Genomic DNA, 18732 nt, shown 5'->3' with positions numbered 1-18732 from the left:
GTATGGGGACTGTGAATGCCATTAGTCTACCATAGTGTATGCTTCTGCCATAATTAATCACACAAATCCCCTGTGCAGAGTGGCTCTCCCCCATTCCAGGATCCATAATGGATTTTCCAGTCATGTCATTATGCTGGAGTTTAGGATCTCATGATCTACGTAAGATCTGCTTGTTGCTCCCTGAAGGGGGGACCTCGGAACTAAAAAGACAAGGGACTGCTTCCCCTGCCCTCCCCCTGCCCACCACTGAATACAGTGGTGAGACAGGAACAGGACAACTGCCATGGACACTCCTATTTAGAAGGGGAAAAATGGGAGGTGTCTTGCGACCCTGTCCATAGTACTTCTAAAATCAAACTGGAAGAATTTTGGTAGTTTCTCTATTTTTTTTTCTCCCCATTCCCCACCTTTTTTTTTTTTTTTTTAAAGTAAGCTTCATGCCTACCGTGGGGCTTGAGCTTGAAACCCTGAGATCAAGACCTGAGCTGAGATCAAGAGTTGGATGCTTAACTGATGGAGCCACCCAGGCACCCTAACTAGGTTTCTCTATTTTTGTCGGGATTTCACTTCCAGGTACCTGATCCTTCACAGGTGGTCAGTGTGCCTTGATTAGTGTCTAATTCTGCTCACCTGGAGTGACTTCCTAGTTCCTTATCTTCCAAGCCCTGAGCATCCCCCTCTGAGATGTTCTTCCTTTTCCATAGCCCTCTGTGGTCATGCCTGGAGAAGAAATATGCCCTTTGTGTAATTTCTCAGCCTTTCACTTCTCAGCAGGCCATCTTACATTTTGAATAATTTCTTTCCAGCCTGGGGGCACTGAAGGCAAAATGACAGTCTCAAAAATTTGGTGGGTTTTCGAATGCATCTGATGACATTTAACTGCATTTGCCAAAAGGCACACTCAGTATTTTTTAAACACTTCCTCTTTTCTAGGCTTGCTTACTTACGCTGAGCATGTGAGACAATGTTCTCAAGAGTCCTAGGTTCCCTTTTGTCTAGTTGGGAGGGTCTGTAAGGCAATACCTTAAGTATTCATTCAAGCTTTTGCTTGTGTCAAGTTTTCTATTGCCCTATTGGCCAAACCAAGCCACGTAGCTGAGCTCAAAGTCAGTACAGGCAGGCACTGCAAAGGGCACAGATTCAGGGAAGTAGGAAGACGTGAGTATTGATGTAATCCTTCTACCACAAACGGTAATTAAAAAAAGTTTGGTGTGATTTCATGTGTGTGTGTGTACATGTGCGCATACACACGTGAGTATAAATATTAGACTGTATATGATTCTGCATCTTGATCTTTTTATTCAGCAATAGCTCTTGTGATCTGTTCCTTTTAGCTGTAATACGAATTTCATTATATGAATGTATAGTGTGCATTTTGTTGAGCCATTTTGTGATGAATAAACATGAAGCTTATTTCCAGTTTTTTCACTATTCTATTTCACAGTCTAAGATAGACCTTTTTTCCTCATTTTAACATCTCTGTAATCCCCAAGGTTTTACAATTATTTCACAGTGTCCTTCTTTTATTGACATACAAAATAATGATGCATCTTATAATCAGTGGTGTTTTAGAGTTGATGAAATGTGGTATAAACGCTGATGAATATCCTGCTTGGATTGATCTCTGCATCAGCTGTAATGGTCTGTGCTTTTCCCATTGCTCTCTGTCCTTGTCAGTAATTGCTATGTTGTGAGACTTTGTTAGGTTTTTACCAACCTGATAGAAGTGAAATGGTATCTCACTGCAGTCTTAAATGCACTTCCCTGATGACTAGTTAGGTTAGAGTTCACTTCATAGTTACTGGCCATTTACATTTCCTTTCTATGAATTGCCTGTTTTTATCTGTTGCCTTTTTTTTTTTTCATAGTGTTGTCTTTTTCTTCTTGATTTATAAGCATTCTTTCTACATCGTAGATTCTAATCTTTCATTAATGCATTGCAAATATCTTCTTCCAGTCTGAAGTTTATGTTTTAATTTTATTTGTAGAGTTCTTTATCACATTGATAATTTAAATGTTAATGGAGTTGAGTTTATAAAATCAATCTTTTTTTATAGTTTGGGTTTTTTGTGTCTTGCTTCAAAAAGTCTTTCAGTATTACTACTGCTACTGCTAATAGTAGGAAGTACTATTTCTTGAGCCAAGCATTGTTCTCAATGCCTTACATGGATTAACTCATTCAATTATCACGAAACCCCACTGAATAGTTAAGGCTAACCTCGCTCTACACACCAAGGGAACTGGGGGTTAACTGGCCTTGGTAGGTTGAATTATGCCCCCCCTCCTCCCTTAAGGATGATTATATGTACTAATCCCCCACAGCAGTGACAATTACCTTTTTGACATAAGGATGAATATGACTTTGTATGGCAAACAACGTGATAAAATTAAAGATCTTGAGGTGGGGAGATCTTCCTGGATTATCTGGCTGTGCCCCAAAATGCAGTTGCAAAGTGTATGAGACAGAGGGAGATATTTGTACAGAGGAGGGAAGTCAGTGGGACCACGGGCCACAAGACGAGGAATGCCGATAGCCACGATAAGCTGGAACAGGCAGGGGACAGGTAACATATTTTCAGGTTACTGTCTCTGTGGTATTTCTTTCAGTCAATTACCTGTCTATACATTTTTTTTTTTTGTATTGGGTTATCTTTTTCCTAGGAGATCTTTATGTAGGCTGGATACTTTGTTAGATAAGTGACAAATGTACTTTTTGGTATGCAGCATGATGGTTTATGTTCTTTTGCTGTTTTTGCCATATTCCTACTTGCAATTTTTATTTAGTTGAATGTCTTATTTTAAATTTGTGTATATATCTATGATTTAAGAATACTTTCTCTAACTTTACATTTTCTTCTAAAGCTTTGACTTTTTTTTCTTGTTTTCACTGTTTAGGTCTTTGATCAATCTGAAACTTATTTTTTGAAAACAGTGTATGGGGACCTTATTTTTCCCACATGGAGAATCAGTTGTCTCAATACCACTATTGAGGTCCAATTTCCTACCTCTGAGTTGAAATGTCTCTTACACACATAGATCTATTTCTGGACTCTCAGTTACATTCTTCTGCTCTATTTGCCTGTCCTTACTCTGATACAAACAGAAGTCATTCCTGCAGTTTTACATGTCTGTGCTTTGGTAATTGGTAGGGTAAGCTCTTCCTTTGTTGTTTTTTAAACTTTTTACTAAATTTGTATACTTAAATTTTTTAAAATAAAAAAATATGTATTGAGACCATTTAAATTTTTTTTTTAATTTTTAAAAGTTTTCTATTTACTCATCTGAGAGAGAGACACACACACACACAGAAAGAGCACAAGCATAGGGAGAGGTAGAGGGAGAGGGAGAAGCAGATTCCCCGCTGAGCTGGAAGCCTGATGTGGGGCTCAATCCCAGGACCTGGAGATCATGACCTGAGCTGAAGACAGATGCTCAACCATCTGAGCCACCCAGGCATTCTGAGACCATTGTTTTTGAGAACATTTTTGAGTGTAGTTTTTTTCTCTAGCAAATTTGAGGGGGAAACATAGAGGTTTTCCATGTACCCCCTGTACCCACACATGCACAGCCTCCCCCACTATGAACATTCCCCACCAGAGTGGGACACGTGTTGCAGTCTGTAGTTTGCACTTGGGTTCACTTTTGGTGGTGTGCATTCTGTGGGTTTGGACGAATGTGTAGTGATAGACCTCCATCATTGTGGCATCATTCTGAATAGTTTCACCTAATAATCCACTGTGCTCCCCCGATTTATCCTACCTTCCCCCCCTTAGCCCTGGCAGCCCCTGGTCATTTTAGTGTCTCTACAGTTTTTCCTTTTCCTGAATGTCTCATAGTTTGGAATTTGACACTAACTAAACTTTTCAGATGGGCTTCATCTACCTAGTAATATGCATTTAAGGATCCTATATGTCTTTCCCTAGCTCAATATCTAATTTATTTTTAGCACTAAATAGTATTCTATCATCTGGATGTACTATAGTTTATTTCTCTATATCCCGGCTGAAGGACTTCATGGTTGCTTCCAAGTTTTGGCAACTATAAGTGAAGCTATAAATACTCATGGGCAGGTTTTCATGGGGACCTAAGTTTTCGACTCTGAAGGGCAAATACCATGGAACAGAATTGCCAAATCATATGGTAACAGTATGTTTAGTTTTGTAAGAGACCACCAAGCTTTCTTCCAAAGTGGCTTTCCCATTTTTGTACTTATATTTTCATGTACCTCTTAGAATTAGCTTATGTAATTCCTTGAAAAATATTGTTGGTACCAGAATTGTGATTGCACTGAATTTATAGGTTATTCAAGAGGACTGATAGCTAGAAGAAATATTCCCATTCTCAAAAGTTGTTTCTCTCTCTTAGATCATTTTTTATTATCCTTCATTTAACTCTAGAGTTATACTGTTTCTTGCACATTTCTTACTAGATATATCCCAAGATACATTATGGTACTGATATTTCTTTTCCCTTTGTATATTATGATGGATTAGTGCTAGTATACAGGAGCTCTTGATTTTTTGTCCTATAGAAGTTTGACTTTGTTGTAGTCAAATTTTTTTCTTTAATGGCTTCTGGATTATGAGTCATAGTAAGGCAAAAATTTCCCACTTTCATTTATGCTGGATATTCACCCATGGTTTTTCTTTAATTAAAAAAATTTTTTAGGGGCGCCTGGGTGGCTCAATGGGTTAAAGCCTCTGCCTTCGGCTCAGGTCATGATTCCAGGGTCCTGGGATCGAGCCCTGCATCGGGCTCTCTGCTTGGCAGGGAGCCTGCTTCCTCCTCTCTCTCTGCCTGTCTCTCTGCCTACTTGTGATTTCTGTCTGTCAAATAAATAAATAAATCTTAAAAAAATTTTCAAAAAAATCCTTGTATGGGTTCAGCTTTTACTTTTAGACCTCTTTAAATTTAAATTCAATTAATGAACATATAATGTGTTATTAGTTTCAGAGGTAGAGGTCAGTGATTCATCAGTCTTATATAATACCCAGTGCTCATGACATGTGGTGCCCTCCTTAATGCTCATCACCCAATTACCCCATCTCCCTACTCCCCTCCTATCCATTAACCCTCAGTTTTTTTCCTATGATTAAGAGTCTCTCATGGTTTGTCTCCCTCTCTGGTTTTGTCTTGTTTTATTTTTTCCTCTCTTCCCCTATGATCCTGTGTTTTGTTTCTTAAATTCCACATATCAGTGAGATCATATGACAATTGTCTTTCTCTGATTGACTTATTTTGCTTAGCATAATACCCTCTAGTTCCATCCACATTGTCGCAAATGGCAAGATTTCATGTTTTTGATGGCTGAGTAGTATACCATTGTGTGTATGTGCATGTGTGTGTGTGTATACACACACATGCACACACAGACACAGGCACATCACATCTTTATCCATTTGTCTGTCTATGGACATCTGGGTTCTCTCAATAGTTTGGCTATCGTGGAGTTTGCTGCTATAAACTTTGGGGTGCATGTGCCTCTTTAGATCACTATATTTGTATCTTTGGGGTAAATATCCAGTAGTGCAATTGCTGGGTCATAGGGCAGCTCTATTTTCAACTTTTTGAGGAACCTCCATACTGTTTTCCAGAGTGACTGCACCAGCTTGCATTCCCACCAACAGTGTAGGAGGGTTCACCTTTATCTGTATCCTTGCCAAAACCTGTCATTTCCTGAGTTGTTAATTTTAGCCATTCTGACTGGTGTGAGGTGGTATCTCATTGTGGTTTTGATTTGTATTTCCCTGATGCTGAGTGATGGTGAGCACTTTTTCATGTGTCTATTGGACATTTGTATGTCTTCTTTAGAGAAATGTCTGTTATATTGTCTGCCCATTTCTTGATTGGATTATTCTTTGCGTGTTGAGTTTGATAAGTTCTTTACAGATTTTGGACACCTGTCCTTTATCTGATAAGACATGTGCAAGTATCTTTTTCATTTGTGGGTTGTCTTTTGGTTTTGTTGACTGTTTCCTTTGCTGTGCAAAAGCTTTTTATCTTGATGAAGTCCCAATAGTTCATTTTTGCTTTTGTTTCCCTTGCCTTTGGAGACATGTCTATCAAAAAGTTGCTGTGGGTGAGATCACAGAAGTTGCTGACCATGTTCTCCTCTAGGACTTTGATAGATTCCTGTCTCACATTGAGGTCTTTTATCTACTTTGAGTCTATTTTTGTGTGTGATGTAAGGAAATGGTCTAGTTTCATTCTTTTGCATGTGGTTGTCCAATTTCCCCAACACCATTTGTTGAAGAGAGTGTCTTTTTACCATTGAACATTCTTTCCTGCTTTGTCGAAGATTAGTTGGCCATAGAGTTGAGGGTCCGTTTCTGGGCCTCTATTCTGTTCCACTGATCTGTGTGTCTGTTTTTGTGCCAGGACCATACTGTCTTGATGATTACAGCTTTGTAACAGAGCTTGAAGTCCAGAATTGTGATGCCACCAGCTTTGGTTTTCTCTTTCAACATTCCTCTAGCTATTTGGGGTCTCTTCTGGTTCCATACAAATTGTAGGATTATTTGTTCCAGCTCTGTGAAAGAAGTTGGTGGTATTTTGATAGGGATTGCACTGAATGTATAGATTGCTCTAGGTAACATAGACATTTTCACAATATTCATTCTTTAAGTCCACGAGCATGGAACATTTTTTCATTTCTTTCTGTCTTCCTCAATTTCTTTCATGAGTGCTCTATAGTTCTCTTGAGTACAGATTGTTTGCCTATTTGGTTAGGTTTATTCCTAGGTATCTTATGGTTTTGGGTGCAATTTTAAATGGGATTGACTCCTTAATTTTTCTTTCTTTGGTCTAATTGTTAGTGTCTAGAAATTCAACTGATTTCAGTGCATTGATTTTTATATCCTGACACTTTACTGAATTCCTGTATGAGTTCTAGCAATTTTGGGTGTGGAGTCCTTTGGGTTTTCCACATAGAGTCTCCTGTCATCTGCAAAGAGTGAGAATTTGACTTCTTCCTTGCCAACTCGAATGCCTTTAATTTCTTTTTGTTGTCTGATCGCTGGGGCTAGGGCTTCTAGTAAAAATGTTGAACAACAGTGGACATCCCTGCCATGTTCCTGACCTTAGGGGAAAAGCTCTCAGTTTTTCCCCACTGAGAATGATATTCACTGTGGGCTTTTCATAGATGACTTTTATGATGTTGTAGTATGTTCCCTGTATCCTTACACTGTGAAGAGTTTTAACCAAGAAAGGGTGTTGTACTTTGTCAAACACTTTTTCTGCCTCGACTGAGAGTATCATATGGTTCTTGTCCTTTCTTTTATTTATGTATTGTATCACACTGATTTGCAGATACTGAACCACCCTTACAGCCCAGGAATAAATCCCACTTGGTCATGATGAATAATCCTATTAATGTACTGTTGGATCCTATTGGCTAGTATTTTGGTGAGAATTTTTGCATCCATTTTCTTCAGGAATATTGGTCTGTAATTCTCCTTTTTGGTGGGGTCTTTGTCTGGTTTTGGGATCAAGGTAATGCTGACCTCATAGAAAGAGTTTGGAAGTTTTCTTTCTATTTCTATTTTTTGAAACAGCTTTAGAAGAATAGGTATTAATTCTTCCTTAAATGTTTGGTAGAATTCCCCTGGGAAGCCATCTGGCCCTGGACTCTTGTTTGTTGGGAGATTTTTGATGACTTCTTTGATTTCTTTGCCAGTTATGTGTCTGTACAGCTTTTCTACTTTTCTCTGTTTCAGTTTTGATGGCTTATACATCTCTGGGAATGCATCCGTTTCTTCCAGATTGCCTAATTTGTTGACACAGGGTTGCTCATAATATAATTTTAAAATTTGTAATTCTTTGGTGTTGGTTGTGATCTCTCCTCTTTCATTCATGATTTTACTTATTTGGGTCCTTTCTCTTTTCTTCTTGATAAGTCTGGCCAGGAGTTTATTTATCTTTTTAAGTCTTTCAAAGAACCAGCTCCTAGTTTCATTGATCTATTCTATGGTTCTTTTGGTTTCTATTTCATTGATTTCTGCTCTGATCTTTATTAATTCTCTTTTTCTGCTGGATTTAGGTTTTGCTCCTCTTGCTCCAGCTCCTTTAGGTGTAGGGTTAGGTTGTATATTTGAGACCTTCCCTATTTCTTGAGAAAGGCTTGTATCACTATATACTTCATACTTAGGACTACCTTTGCTGCATCCCAAGGGATTTGAATAGTTGTGTTTTCATTTTCATTTGTTTCCATGAATTTTTAAAATTCTTCTGTAATTCCCTCATTGACTTATTCATTCTTAGTAGGATGCTCTTTAGCCTCCATGTATTTGAGTCTTTCCAACTTTCCTCTTGTGGTTGAGTTCTAGTTTCAAAGCATTGTGGTCTGGAAATATGCAGGGAATGAATGATCCCACTCTTTGGGTACCAGCTGAGACCTGATTTATGACCTAGGATGTGATCTATTCTGGAGAATGTTCCATGTGCACTCGAGAAGAATGTGTTTTCTCTTTTTTAGGAATGGAATGTTCTGAATTTATCTGTAAAGTCTACGTAGGGCAGTGTGTCATTCAAAACCCTTGTTTTCTTGTTGATCTTATGCTTAAGTGATGCATCCTTTGCAGTGAGGGGGGTGTTAAAGTACCTTACTATTTTTGTATCATTATCAATGTGTTTCTTGGATTTTGTTTTTAATTGGATTATATAATTGGCTGCTCCCATGTTAGGGGAATACATATTTACAATTGTTAGATCTTCTTGTGGGATAGACCCTTTAATTATGATATAGTATCCTTCCTCATCTCTTACTACAGTCTTTGGTTTAAAAACTAATTTGTCTGTTATAGGGATTGCCACCCTGGTTTTTTTTTTTTTTTTTTAAATGTCCATTAGCATGATAACTAGTCTTTAAATCTGGAGGTGTCTTTGGGTCTAAAATGAGTCTCTTGCAGACAGCATATCAATGGGGCTTGCTTTTTTATCCAGCCTGATACACTGTGTTTTTTGATTGGGGCACTTAGCCCATTTACATTCAGGGTAACTCTTGAAAGATATGAATTTAGTGCTGTTGTATTACCTGTAAGGTGACTATTACTATATATTGTCTCTTTTCCTTTCTGGTCTGTTACTTTGGGGCTCTCTCTTTGCTTAGATGACCCCTTTCAATATTTCTTGTGGGCCTAGTTTGATGATCACAAATTCTTTTAGTTTCTGTTTGTCCTGGAAGCCTTTTACCACTCCTTCTATTTTGAATGACAGCCTAGCTGGATGAAGTACTCTTGGCTGCATATTTAACATTTAACAGCCTGACTATATCAGCCCATTCTTTCTGGCCTGCCAGGTCTCTGTGGCTAGGTCTGCTGGCAATCTAATGTTTCTATCTTTATGGGTTACAGACCTCTTAGTCCTAAACTGCTTTCAGGATTTTCTTTTTGTCTCTGATATTTGCAAGTTTCACTATTATATGTTGGGGTGTTGACCTATTTTTATTGATTTTGTGGGGGGTTCTCTATGCCTCCTGGACTTGATTGCCTGTTTCCTTCCCCACATTAGGGAAGTTCTCTGCTATAATTTGCTCCAATATAGTTTCTGTCCCCCCTCTTTCCTCTTCTTCTGGGATCCCAGTTATTCTAATATTATTTTGCTTTATAGTAGCACTTATCTCTTGAATTCTCCCCTTGTGATCCAATAGTTGTTTTTTTTTCTCAGCTTCTTTTTCTGCATCATTTTGTCTTCTACACCACTAATTCTCTCTTCTACCTCATTTATCCTAGCAGTTAGAGCCTCTATTTCTGATTACATCTCATTAACAGCCTTTTGATTTTGACTTGATTAGATTTTAGTTCTTTTATTTCTCCAGAAAGGGATTGTCTAGTGTCTTCTATGCAATTTTCAAACCCAGCTAGTATCTTTATAATCATGATTCTGACTTCTAGTTCTGACATCTTACTTACATCCATACTGATTAGGTCCCTGGTAGTCAGTGACGCCTCTTGTCTTTTTTGAGGTGAGTTTTTCTGTCATGTCAGTCTGTTCAGAGAAGAATAGATATGAGAGAGAACAAAATACTAAAATGGTAACAATAATCCCAGAGGAATATAAACTAAATAAATCAGAAGAGATGCAAAACTGAAAAAAAAATTAGAAAAAAAGAGACTATAACCAGACAGATGAACAGAATAGAGCAATACACTGGATCCTGTTCGTATTTCTGTCCATTTGTTGGAACGAGATCCCAAAATTTTGAAAAAAGAACAACTTATATATGTATAAAAATAAAATTAAATAAATGAAAGGATAGAATGTAATTGTAAAAATGAAAATTAAATGACAATAAAGAGAGGGGAAAAAAAGGAATATAAACAGAGAGGTAATGGAACAGAGCAATACACTACAATACACTACACTACAATACACACACTACACCACATTATTTTGGTTGGTTTGTTAGAAGGAATTGTATCTCAAAATTGTAAAGAAAGAAAAATTTACATATATATATAAAATTAAATACATTGAAAGGATAGAATGTAACTGTAAAGATGAAAAGCAAAAAAGATTTTAACAAAACAAAAAAAGAAGAAAAAAAAGAGGATATGATCAGAAAGATGAAGGGAACAGAGCCATACACTAGATTCTGGGGTATTTTAGTCTGTTACTGGAAATTGCATCCCAAAATTTTAAAGAAAGAGAAACTTACATTTATATGTGTGTGTGTGTGTGTGTATACATATATGTATACACACACATATATAGATATGTATATATGTGTGTATATACATATATGTATATATATAGATATAGATAGATATATATATAGATATGTATATATGTGTGTGTGTATATACACACATATATAGATATGTATATATGTGTATATCTACATATATGTATATATAGACACAGATATGTATATTTACATATATATACATATCTATATATATGTGTATATACATATATGTATATAAACACACATATATACATATATATACACACACATATATATGTACAAAAATAAAAATAAATACAATGAAAGGATAGAATGTGTAACTGTAAAAATGAAAATTAAAGAAGATTTAAAAACAAGAGTTGATAAAATAGGAAATTGATTGAGAAGGGAAAGAGAAAAAAAAAAATCAAAAGACCAAAGAATCATGGAAAAAAGCCATAAATTCTATGTGCTCTGTTTCCCTAACTCTGGAGTTTTGCAATTCTGACTGATTGGTAAATTTGGTCTTGGCTAGATGTTTTTGTTGATCTTCTGGGGGAAGGGCCTGTTGCAGTGATTCTCAAATGTCTTTGCCCGAGGCAGAATTGCACCACTCTTGCCAGGGGACCAGGTAAGTAATCTGCTTGGTTTTGCTCTCTGTGGCTTTAGAGAATGAGAATGAAAATGGTGAACTCCCAGTCTCTGGTCTGGAGGAGACCAGCATTCAGGGCCCCATTCCTCAGTGCACCTCAGAGAAAAGCAGTCAATCACTCCTGTCTCCCTGGTCTCCTGCTGCACTCTGTGCTCAGCCAGTCTACGACTGAGCATTTCTATCTCAGGCACATGACCCCATTTTGAGTCTCCAAACCCTGCAGACTCCTGTGGGTGCACCCACGGTCTTCCTGTGACCCCGAAGATCCTGCAACCACAGTGTCCCAGCTGGGATTCTAGCCTGCTTTGCCACCTGAGCACCTTTCAGGCAGGGATGTTGCTCATGGGAGCAGACTTCTGAAAGTTCTGATTTGTGCTCTGCTGCTCTATCACTTGCCGGGAGCTGGCTGACGGAGGCCCCTCCCCCTGCTGTCTATCTTCCCATATGTCTCCTCAGATTCACTTCTCTGCACCTCCTACCTTGCAGGAAGTGGTCGCTTTTCTATTTGTAGAGTTGCAGCAATTCTTTTCTTAGATTTCCAGGTGAGCTCATAGGTGTTCAGAATGATTTGATAGCTGTCTAGCCGAATTCCTGGGACAAGGTGAAACTAAGGTCTCCTACTCCTCCACCATCTTGGACTATCTCCTACTTTTAGTTTCACTGGAACTGGCTTGGAATTTATTCTGGGCTTTGGTATAAGGAACTAACCCAGTTTTATCTTCTTCTCTCTAACTTTCCAGTGTATCAACACCATTTTCCCTGAAAGCCCATCTTTTCCCCATTGATTTGAGGGCACTGCCTTGTAGTAAGCGAAATTTTCACATTCCTGGATTTTCTCTTGTGTTTAGTCATGGACAGTACCACAGTGCTGTGATCATAAAGTCTTTATTCTTTATAATGTATTTTCATATTTGGTAGGGCTGGTGTGTGTGAGAGATTTATTTATTTTAACATTTAGATTTTATTTGTTTTAGGTCCTCTCCTGCAGACACACATTTATCTTCACATTGTGGCAGATGGTTAATGTTCCTTCTCTTTATTCTCCTTTCCCTTGCAAGTTTCCCTGTGTTGTTTCTTTCTATCCCTTTGTGCCCTATTTTGGAAGTGTTTCTGGCCCCTGTTTCATTCTTTGGATGTGTCTGCTCACTGACTAAGCTCTTTTATGGAGTCTTTTTTAATATCGATATGTCAATTTTTACTAAGACTGGTGCTTTTACATAACCTTTTTATTTAATGGATGCTATTCTCATATTTTTTAAGTATATCAAATATTCTCATGGTAAAAAAAATCTTGTGCCTGTTAGCTCTATAAACTCTATTTGCTTTGAATTAGCTCTCCCATTTGCTAAGTTGGTCTATCTTTCATGGTCTTGATGTTTGGTGGCCCATTACCATGTTCTTTTTTTTTTTTTAAAGAATTTATTTATTTATTTGAGAGAGAGAGCATGAATGGGGAATCAGGCAGAGGGAGGGGGAGAAGCAGATTCCCCACATGGGTAGCAGGTAGCCCCACATGGGCTTTTATCCCAGGACCCTGAGATCATGACCTGAGTCAAAGGCAGATGGTTAACCGACTGAGCCACCCAGATGCCTCTATTACCATGTCCTTATGCTGAGTTGTGCATTCCTTAGTGTCTGTCTGCTATCTGCACAGTGCTTCTGTTGGAGTGAGTGGGACCAGCACGCCCAATTGTCCTGAGAAGGAGATGTTGAGGGCTGATCTCATGGACATGGTGAGCCCTGTTCCTTGTCCACTAGCCATCTCCTGGGATGCTACCTTCTCTCTCTCTTCTGAGCATCCATAGTCACTGCTCTTCACTGGAGGCAAACACCTTCATGTGGAGGCTTGGCCCACTGAGGGTGGTATGGGCACCTGCAGGGTTGGGTCTGTATTCTTGGTACAGTGTCCCTAACCATCAGTAGTGACTCAGGCCCCCTCTGGCTCTGGCTTTCCACTAGGAGCATGAAACATCTGTCTGCTGTCCTTTTCCTTTTTTGCACCTGAACTGTTTTTTATCCTGGCTAGTGGCATCCATCTGTAGCTTGTAGCTCTTATTTCCCCCCTCTCTCTTTTTTGTCTTTCAGGCATTCCTTACATTTTGTGGTTAACTAGAGTTTCCTTCCTTGTTTTGAACACACGTGTGTGTGTAATTAAAGACTTTGCCAGTATTTTTGTGGATTTGTTGCAGGAGGAGAAGAGGGTAGCCTTGATTTAGTTTATCAACTTGAAACTGAAGCTTCATTACTTTTGCTCTTTTCTTGCCTTTATGGAATTTTGAAATGAATTCTTGATTGAAAACAGAAGAGTAGAAAATGATATCCACCATCCAGAGCCATATTTGTGTAGGTTATTCCGACTTATGGTATATATTCATTGATTGATTGATTGTTTATTTTCTTATTTATTTGTCCAATTTGTTTAATTTGTTTAATTATTTATTATCAAAAAGTATAACAGTGAATTAATTTTTTTAAATTGGGAAATAGAGTAAAGCATAAAATACAGATCTCTCAAGATTCTCAAATTATGGGGCACCTGGGTGACTCATTGGGTTAAAGCCTCTGCGTTCAGCTCAGGTCATGATCCCAGGGTCCTGGGATTGAGCCCCACATCGGGCTCTCTGCTCAGCAGGGAGCCTGCTTCCTCCTCTCTTTCTGTCTGCCTCTCTGCCTACTTGTGATCTCTGTCCATCAAATAAATAAATAAAATCTTTAAAAAAATAAAAAAGATTCTCAAATTATTTATATTCTGGGTGTAACTTTAAAAATGTGTTCATTATGTAGAAAAGTATGGACAAGTATATAGCAAACACTGATGTACTCTATTATCCACTGCTCTGCCCATCATGTCTATATCTAACTTATTTTTTTTAGATTACAAAAATAATGGAATAGTACATATGCAGGTAAGGTCTTCTACAGGCCCTTTCCTCACCCATTCTCTTCTCCCTCCCCTGAGGTAACCACTGATAGGGATTTTTGGGTTGTGTTTATCATGTTTTGATACTATCATTACATAAGATTGTATCAGCAGACAGTGTCTAGATAATATTTTCCACATTTTGAAAAGTTTGTATAAATGACATGGTACTGTCCATATTTTTATGTGATTTGCTTTTTATTTTTATTTTTTACTTTTATTTATTTATTTTTAAGTGGAGCCCATTGCAGGGCTTGAACTCATAAGTGAGAGATCAAGACCTGAGCTGAGATCAAGAGCTGGATGCTTAATCAATTGAACCACCCAGGTTGTGCCTGATGATTTGCTTTTTAAAGTCAATCTCACACTTTTAAGATTTATCTGCATTAATATTCATAGCTCGAATTCATTCATGTTCCATTCTGTTCTATGATTATACCACAGTTTATTTATATGTTCTTTTTCTGAGGGTCATATGAGTTGTCAGGTTTTCTTTATTATCAAGAGTCTTGAGAACATTCTTTAAAAGTTTCTTTGTGTGTAAGTATTAGAGTCTTTCTAGGGTATAGACTTGGACATGTAACTGCTGGATTACAGGATATACACATCTTTAACTTAATTAGATTTTGCCAAATTGCTCTCCAAAGTGGTGGTGCCAATTTACACTTCCTCTGAAAGTGTCTAAGAGGTCCCATTTCCCCTGGAGCTTGTCAACACTGGGTGTTATTGGACTGGTTAATTACTGCCACTTTGAGGAGGGTGAAACCATATTGCAGTGTAAACTTAAATAGCATTTCCTGATTACTAACAGAATGGAGAAAACTTTCCTTTTTTTTATCAGCCTGCAGGTTTCACTGCTGTAATTTATGTGTTCCTACCTTTGCCCCCCACCCCTTTTTTTACTGGATTGTCTTTTTACTACTAACAGTTTCTTTCTTTTTTTTTTTTTTTAAGATTTTATTTATTTATTTGACAGATAGAGATCACAAGCAGGCAGAGAGGCAGGCAGAGAGAGAGAGGAGGAAGCAGGCTCCCTGCTGAGCAGAGAGCCCGATGCGGGGCTCGATCCCAGGACCATGACCCGGGATCATGACCCGAGCTGAAGGCAGAGGCTCAACCCACTGAGCCACCCAGGTGCCCCCTACTACTAACAATTTCTTGATCTATTTTTTATTTTTTTAAGATTTATTTACTTGAGAGAGAGCATGAAAATGGGGGGAGCAGAGAGCAAGCAAGAGAGTGAGAATCTCAAGCAGACTCTGTACTGAGCACATCACCCAAATGGGGGAGTGGGGCTCAATCTATTGACCCTGAGATCATGACCTGAGCTGAACTCAAAAGCAGGGTGCTCAACCGACTGAGCAACCAGGTGCTCCTAGATACTAATACTTTATTATATGACTATAAACATCTTGCCTCTGCTTAGGGCTTGTCTTTTCATTTTGCTTATGATACCTTTTGGAGTATAGACATTTAAAAAATCTCTTTTTTTAAATCAGTTGTGTAGTCAGGGTTATGGTTATAGTCATGGTTAACAATACTGTAAGTATAAATAAAATGATTGCCTCTACTCTTGTCCCCATCTGTCCAGCTCTTCAGCACTGTTATTCATTCCTTATACAAAATTCCTTCCTGAATTTCTCTGTGCACATGCAAGCGAGTACAAATATATATCCTCCGTGTATAAAATGTAGTCAGATTTATTTATCTTTCTCTTTATGGTTTGTGTTTTTTATTTGTTTAACCAATCTTTTTCCTGAGAGTTTTGAAGATATTTTATGTTTTCTTCTAAAGATTTTATAGTTTGGCTCTAACTTTATCTTATTTTAATAGGGATAGTTAATTGTCTTAAGACCACTGATTGAATCCCATATAATTTCTCCCTGATTTGTTAGTAATGCTGCCTATTTTGGCAAAGTATCTGGCTCCCATGTACATGTGGGTTTGTTTCTGGGCTTTCTACTTGGTTCCCCTGGTATATTTATTCATCCCCAAAGCATATGACTGTTGTAATTACTACAGCTTTATAAGAAATCTTATTTAAGATCAGCCCTGCCATTCCTTACTTTCCAGATTGTCTTGGCTATGCTTGGACTCACTGGAATTGGATTAGATTTGATTAGAATTACATGAAACTTAGGGGTACATGGGTGGTTCTGTTGGTTAAGTGTCCAGCTCTTGATTTTGGCTCAGGTCATGATCTCTCATCCTGGGGTGGAGCCCCATGCGCTCAGCATGGAGTCTGCTTGTCCCTCTCCCTCTGCTCCCTCCCCAGCTCGCACTCCATCTCTCTCAAATCAATCAATCAAAAGAAAAGAATTACATGAAACTTCAAGATAAATGTGGGGGATATTTTTATTTTTAGAATATTTGGCCTTCCTAGTTATGAACATAATTTATAGTAGCATTTATATAAGTCTTCTAAATGTCTTTTATAAGCAAAGTTTTTTTCTATAAAACACTTAGTGTACATTTTGGTTAGATTTATTCTTTGGTACCTTGTATTTTTTTGTGTGCTATTATAAATGATGCATTCTTGAAAAATTGTATTTTCCAGTTGTTTGTTGCTCTTAGAGAAGATCACAAGTGATTTTTCTATATTGGTTGGTAAATTTGCCAAACTCTTGTGTTTTTAGAAACTTGCGACTTTTCTGCATATTGACATCTACTGTAAGTAACGATATTTTTGTTTTTCTCTTTTCAATCTTATGCCTGTTCACAGCCTATTCTATCTTCCCAACCATAGTTATCCATCAGTCAGTCAGACTACTATACTTGCTAGAGTCTCCAGAAAGGTAGTGAAGACCTTGAACGTCCTTGATTTGTTGCTGAGAGTGTTTAACATTTCACTTTGGGTATGATGTAGATTTTATTTACTTCTATTAGTTAAGATGGTATTAACTGCTTTAACAGGTTTCAGAATATCAGCCTCTGTAGCAAAAAGTAAGGTGATTTCTTGCTCCCTTAAATTTCAAATCAATTCTGATAGGTGGTCACTTCTCTAAAAGATCACATGACGGACCCAGGTTCTTTCCAACAGGGACTCAACAAGGGCACTGGAAGTGGAAGCAACACAGACAGTCATACATCACCTAGGCTTGCTTTCCAATGGCAGCGACTCTAATATCTGGCCACATATAACTGCAGAGGCGGGATTCTGTGTACCTATGTGCCTGGAAGGAAGAAGGACTGAGTTTTGTGACCAGCCAGGCAGTTTCTGCCACAGTCAGCCCCTAAAATCGTTGAGTAGCTATTTCAGCCCTTCTCAGGGGCACATAACCTAGTACCCTCTCTTCAGGGAACACATCCCAGGTCATACCTGGTCCCTACCTGCAGATTGAATTCCAGCAGATCTCCAGGTGATGTGCAGGCTCTCCTTGAGATCCTGATGTCATCTGGAGCTCTACGAACTCAAAAGACATGTCCCAGCCTCTCTGCCCCCGGTAAGTGACAGGAACTGAAGCAAGAGCAGAATGAAGCCCAGTTAGAATTTCTGTTCAGAAAAGGGGAGGGAAAGCAGATAGCCCGCTGTCCCTGGTCCCCTGCAGTGATTAAATGTTGCCTGGCGGCACTGGGATGTTCCTCTGCCCACTCTGTTTCAAGTGCTGGAGAGAGCACTCAGAAGGCATTACTGAGATCATTCTCAAACCTGATTTTCCCCAAGGGAGCCACCTTCTGTTCCTAAATGGCTAGGTGTTTGTGTTTTTATTTTTGTTTTATGAATGGGTATTGAATTTTATCAAGTGTTTCTTCTGTATCTGCTGAGGTGATCAAAAATTTTTTTTTTAGTGTGTTAATGTAGTGAATTACAAGAATAAGAATTTATCTGTGCTTGTGTGATGGGATATGCTCTTCTTGGTCATGAGGTAGCATTTTCTAAAGTCTGATTTGCTAGCATTTTATTTAGAATTTTTCTGTCTGTTGTTCATAAGTGAAATTGACCCATAATTTCCTTCTTTTTACTGTTCTCATCTGGCATTTGCTTTAAGAGTTTACTAGAGTCATAAAGTGAATGGAGGAGCTTACCCTTCTGTTCTTTGAAATATTTTGTATAAGACAGAATTGCCTCTTTAAACTGTCTGGGCCCTTGGTTTTGGTTTAGTTTCTGTGAGCAGATTAACTATTGATTTGCTTTCTTTTATAGGTTTATTTGGGGTTTCCATTTCTTTTTTGAGTTTGTTTTGGCAAAGCATTTTTCTAGGGAATGGTCCAATGCATTTCAGTCTCATACAGATTTCTTAAAGTTGTTCATAGTAATCCATTATGTTTAAGAAAAAAAAAATCTATGCTAGATCTGTGGTAACTCACTCTCTTTTTCATTTCTTGTATTGTTTATACTCTTTCCTGAGCAGTGTTGCTGTGGAGATGCTATTTTACTGGTTTTTGCCAGAAACTAGCTTTTGGTTTTATTAATCATTTTTATCATTTGTTTTCTGTTTAAAAAAATCTCTGCTCTTTTTTGCCTATTTTCTTCATTTACTGTTCTTTTTGTGATGT

The 18732-nt window shown here is 38.0% G+C and overlaps 1 long non-coding RNA gene across 1 annotated transcript; it reads left to right on the top strand.

The window, feature by feature from the left end:
• Nucleotides 1-1130: 1130 nt before the first annotated feature.
• Nucleotides 1131-18504, top strand: LOC308343432. Its single transcript, XR_013966872.1, has 3 exons — nucleotides 1131-1191; nucleotides 16872-16905; nucleotides 17276-18504. It is a non-coding gene; the product is annotated as an uncharacterized lncRNA (long non-coding RNA).
• The last annotated feature ends 228 nt before the right edge of the window (nucleotides 18505-18732 follow it).

The sequence above is a fragment of the Martes martes genome, assembly GCF_963455335.1.
Source record: "Martes martes genome assembly, chromosome: 5".
NCBI classification, from domain to species: Eukaryota; Metazoa; Chordata; class Mammalia; order Carnivora; family Mustelidae; genus Martes; species Martes martes.
Note: the sequence above shows the minus strand (reverse complement) of the source record. Positions and strands in the feature narration are given on the sequence as shown.